Here is a 5,306-nt window from a genome sequence, read left to right as displayed (position 1 = left end):
GTAGACCTCAAGGATCGAGCACCATCATTCAAAGCTCGAGCCTTGAGTACCTAAAGCTCCAGCTTGGGACCTAAAGCTCGAGCCCTATGAAGCTTAGATCAAGCAATGTTAAAAGAAGATAATTCCAAAATATTCTAAGTGTTGAAAAAAAAGACGCTTCGGAAAATAGTTGAAGAAATTTGACTAAGTATGAAATTAGAGATTGAGCACCATCTTTTGAAGCTCGAGCAATAAATCATTGAAGCTTGAGCCTTGTTCCCAAAGCTCGAGCCTAAGCCCCAAAGCTCGAGTTCTACTTCTTAAGCTCGAGCCTTCCATAACAGATCAGATTTAAAGTTACAGGATTACTCTTTTCTAAGTCGTATTTCACTCCAGATGGGCCAGAAAATCTAAAAGCCCACCAAACCTTTATTTTCTTCTATAAAAGAAGGCACAAGCTTTAATAGAAGAAGTCCCTTTTTCTCGTATTATTCAAAAGGCTGATACTGTGGTGGCGGCTTTTAGGGTTTCCATAACCTTAGAAGGTGAAGATCATAAGAAGAGAAGTTCCGTCCATAATGATGAAGACGATTATAACACATATGATATTCGGCATCGTCATGAGTAGCTAATTCCTTTCTTAGGGCACTGATGTAACCCAATCTAGTACTATGGTTTGATTGTTTTAACTCTGGGTTATTTTTAATATATATTATATTTCTAATTACATGACTATGAGCAATTAAGATAACTCATTTGGATTTTAATATTTTAAATTGTTTTCAAATTGTTATTATCTTGTCTTAGATATAACTGTTCGTATTCTATTCTTAACCCATTCTTGTTGGACGGTATCTAGCGGAGCCCTGCCGGACATAAGAATGGAGGTCATGTAATGGTGTTCCAATGTTTTTTTATAAATGAATGTTTTCATAGTCTATGCTTAGGAAAGATGGATTGTTTACAAAATTAGTTAAAATAGTTAGAGTAGGTAGGCGAATAGTCCATGCTAACCGCAAATAGGTTATATAATTAACTGCAATTTATAAAATAACTTTCTTTAAAAACCGAATTGAACAAATGTTATTGAGTTCAATTCATTTGAAATATAATTTGTTAAATTCCCAGAGTTGAAATAGTTAGCCATAGTATGAAGGTTGTGGCAAAGTCAAAGCCCTAAGACCTTTCTCTCTCTGATCACTTTAGTTTAATTTTAATTTAATTTCAGTTTATAATTGTGACAACCAATCAATCAATTCAACAAGTTACCTGTAAACCAATAAAGATTTGTTAAAAGCAAAACAAAATACACTCATCTCCCTGTGGGTTCGACACCCTCTCTATAGTACTATCCTACAAAGATTTATGCTATTGTGAGTGATTATTTATTATTGAAGTAAAAACTAACACAACATTGACCTATTATGACTCATTTAGAGACATATCATTCAGTTCCATGGCTTAGTTGACCGTTTTTCCCTTGGGTGTTCTCGGGTCCGAGTAAGGACCCGACTAGCTATTCGAACCCCAGGTTTGAGTCGTTACAATCCTTATTAGTTGCCCCCCATTATTGTGCTTGCTTGTCAAGCATTGAGAATGTCAAAGCTATTTTTTCTTTCTATTTTTTTACTGACCTCTCTTTGGTAGAAATCACTATCATTTATATACCTCGTCTTACTCCTTTAATGAGGAAGTAGATTTGCCCGAGTTTCGTGAGCTAAAGGAGTACGATTTCTTAAGCTTCGTGAGCTTACCTTTTAAAAAGGAAAGGATATTTGATGAGCACTGAAAAGTGCGTATTTAAACCCCTTAAGCTTAGGTATTGTAGGACCTTTATCTATCTTACTTTCTCGTTTTAGACTAATTTCATGTTATTGCCCTTTTTAGGTGCTTATCCCCAAAATAATTCAATTCAGCCCAATTAGAGCATAAAAGAAGCAATCTTGAGCTGAATGGAAGAAAGGAGCATAGTGGAAGCAAAGTGGTGGAAAAGTAGTATCTTCAATCGATCTCAACAATTCTTCGATCGATCTGGAAATGATCGATCTAACCATTTCAAGATAGATCCAAGCCTTTGTCCTTATCCAAAAGATTCCACCATCTTCGATCGATCCAACTTTCCTCAGATTGATCGAAATCCTTTGATCTTATCCCCACTTACCACTTTTGTCTTTTTTCCCAAAATATCCCAAAAATATCTCAGATTTGTCTTATTCCAAAAAGGCGCTGCCAAGGATTGATCGATTTGGTCTAAATTCAATAGATCTGGCCACGGTTCGATCAATCTCATCTAAACTCGATCGATTGAACCTCCTCGAGTCTGAATTAAAATAAAGTCCAGCTCATTAAAAGATGGCTCATGGTGCAATCATTAAAGGGACCCTAGTGCACGAGTCCAGACCATTGGGTGTGACACTTGAGCTACCTATAAAAGGATTTTGAGCCATTTTTACATCATATCTTCATATCATCAAAAGGATTCACACTTAGAGACTAAGAAAAGAGGAGAGGCTAGAGATTAGAGACACTATTTTGGGAGTTCTTCCATTCTTCTAGGGTATCCATCAAGAAGAAGAGCATTCCTACCATGGAGATAGCCCTTGAGAGTTGGATGACTACATCAATGAGTGACGAAACATCTTCTTGAGGCTAGAGTTAGCCCTAAGCATGCTTTTTAAACCTTAATGCTTTGTATTTTGAGGGGATTTATGTTATAATGTTGTCTTGACACTTGATTTATATATGAATCTTGTTCTTACAATGATTTATGTCGATTAATACTTCCAATTGATCATTTCATTCTATCCATATGTCTATATTTGCTAGAGTAGATGTTCATATGTTTATCTCTTGGTTTTGTGATATTGATGTATGTCTATGTGTGTTGATGCTATGAATCTAGAGATTGTCAAGGCATAATGCTTAATAGAATACTCTTGTGGTATATTTGATGGTTCATGCTCATTTCTTGATGGATTGTGCCTCTCCCTTAGTTTAATTAGTTTAATTTCCATGTTCCTAGCTTAGTTGTAGTGTAGTTGCCTTAGTTTCTTAGATGGGAGGACAATCCATGCTTGTTGTTTGATGTTCCATGCTTATGAACGCAAGTAATATATTTTTCTAACCATGTGATGTGTTTAGATTATGAGCTTAAAGGAAGGAACAATGGCTTAGTTTGATATATTATGCTATTCACTAGGTTACTTAGACAATATACACTTAATTGGTCATCCATGCTTGTTGAAACAATCAATCACACACACTATTGTTACAACACATATTTCCCCTCATTAATTATACATTAAGTGTATAGAAAGGTGATGTTTAGTGGTGACCTCTAAGTCCCAAGACCTCTCTCTCTTGTTCCCTTTATCATTCATTTGTTAGTATTTGTTTTACATTGAACTTGTTTAATTTTAGCTAGTAGTTTAATCAACCAAACAATCTTTTGAACATTTGACCTACTAACCCTATATATTCTTTCCATTGCAAACATGCCCACAATCCCTTAGGACAATCCCTACTCACGCTAGTTATATTTAGTAGTTAGAGTTAGTAGTGGCTTTTTATAAATTTAAAACTTGGCCACACTATTTTATTGGAAATTTGGAGTGTTGCGACGACGAGCCACCAAGTTTTTGGCGACGTTGCCAAAGATTTGAATTGGCAACGCGGTGTTTTGGAAACAAATAGGAATTAGTACTCTTTTGATCGTGTTTTTACTTTACTTTATTTTTAGTTACTTATTGTGTTTGTTCTTATTTGGCTAGGTGAATTGAGCGAGGAAGTCAAGCAAGGGAGAATTGAAAGTAAGGAGCTAAGCTAAGCATTAAAAAAGGGGCTAAAATCTAAAAATTTGCAAAGTATAGCAAGGCTTGAAAATTCAAAACTAAATTGAAGTGTTTAAAGACCATTTGTGAGATCTTTTTAATTTAATCTCTAGTTAAATTGTCGGTCTGCGTGGTAGCAAGTTCTTACATTCTTAGATAGATCGTGAGCCCACGTGGTGGTAATTTACTTTACTTTGCACAATTGTTCAAGCATGGGAGTATGGGATCATTGTATATGGAGATTTGTTGATTTATTTGTTGTGGGGGTGAAGTGATTGCTATTTACTTGTTATTTGTTTTGCTAGCGCATGCATGGTCGTAGGTCATTAAATCCTACTCTTGTCCCTCCTAATTTGCATCTTGAATCGGTTGTTCGTAATCCTAGGGGAAGAGGTAGTTCCCATCACTCCATTTCATTAATGGAGGAGCAACATGACGACCATGTGGAGGACCTTGGTCACATAGACCAACAAGGCATCCTCCACCCTAATATGCATCATGACAACATCCAAGTACCATTAGGTAAGTCTCGACCATTCATTCCATTACAACAACAAGGCCAAATTCTATTGGGAATGCCTCAGCCAATTTTTGCTCCACAACCTCCTATGGTTCAAGTTAATCACGGTGTTCGATTAGCACCACTGGTTATGAATCCTCCCATTGCTTTGCGTGATCATTATGTGCCTAATAAATATAATGCACCGACATGCATTCAATTGCCCCCATTTAAAGCAGATCACTATGAGATTAAACCGTAAACCATTCAAATGCTTCCTAACTATCATGGACTTCCAAGTGAAGAACCATACAAGTATTTAGATGAGTTTCTTGAAGTGTGTTCCACCGTGAAATACACGGACATGCCAGAAGAAGTTTTAAAACTCAAACTTTTTCCTTTTACCCTTAAGGACAAAGCAAAATATTGGTTCAATAATCTTAGGCCTTTTTCGATAACCTCTTGGGCAGAAATGCAACAAGAATTCTTGAAAAAGTACTATCCGGTATCAAAGACCAATGCTATAAGAACTTCCATTCATGAATTTTCTCAAGGGGAAGGGGAAATATTTCATGAGGCATGGGAAAGGTTTAATGATTTGCTTAGGAAATGCCCACATCATGACATACCTAAGTGGCAACTAGTTCAATATTTCTTGGAAAGTTTACCGGATAATCACAAGGGTATGGTTGATGCATCTATGGGTGGTTCTTACCTTGATAAACATGAGAATGATGTTTGGCAATTGTATGAAAGAATGAGTGAGAATTCAATGCATAGATCTTTATCTTCTAAAAATGGTAGAAATCTAGGTGGAAGGAAGAATGTTGGCTTATATCAAGTTGACAATTCCAATGACATAGCCGCCGAAATGAAATCCCTATCTCAAAGGTTTGATCAATTTTTGATCAACCAAACTTCAGTGAATCAAATGTCTTCCTCCCCTAACCATTCTTATCATAACTCTAATGAATCATGCATGACTTGTTCTAGTGTTT

General features: G+C 36.1%; 1 pseudogene; it reads right to left on the bottom strand.

Annotated features, from left to right (window-relative positions):
- Window positions 1–4,837: 4,837 nt before the first annotated feature.
- Window positions 4,838–4,935, bottom strand: LOC132287381 (small nucleolar RNA R71; annotated as a pseudogene).
- Between the last annotated feature and the right edge of the window lie 371 nt (window positions 4,936–5,306).

This window comes from Cornus florida, unplaced genomic scaffold (assembly GCF_030987335.1).
Source record: "Cornus florida cultivar Cherokee Brave unplaced genomic scaffold, ASM3098733v1 CherokeeBrave_3.0.0_Hap2_Chr11, whole genome shotgun sequence".
In the NCBI taxonomy this organism is placed as follows: domain Eukaryota; kingdom Viridiplantae; phylum Streptophyta; class Magnoliopsida; order Cornales; family Cornaceae; genus Cornus; species Cornus florida.
This window is presented reverse-complemented; position numbering and strand designations above follow the sequence as displayed.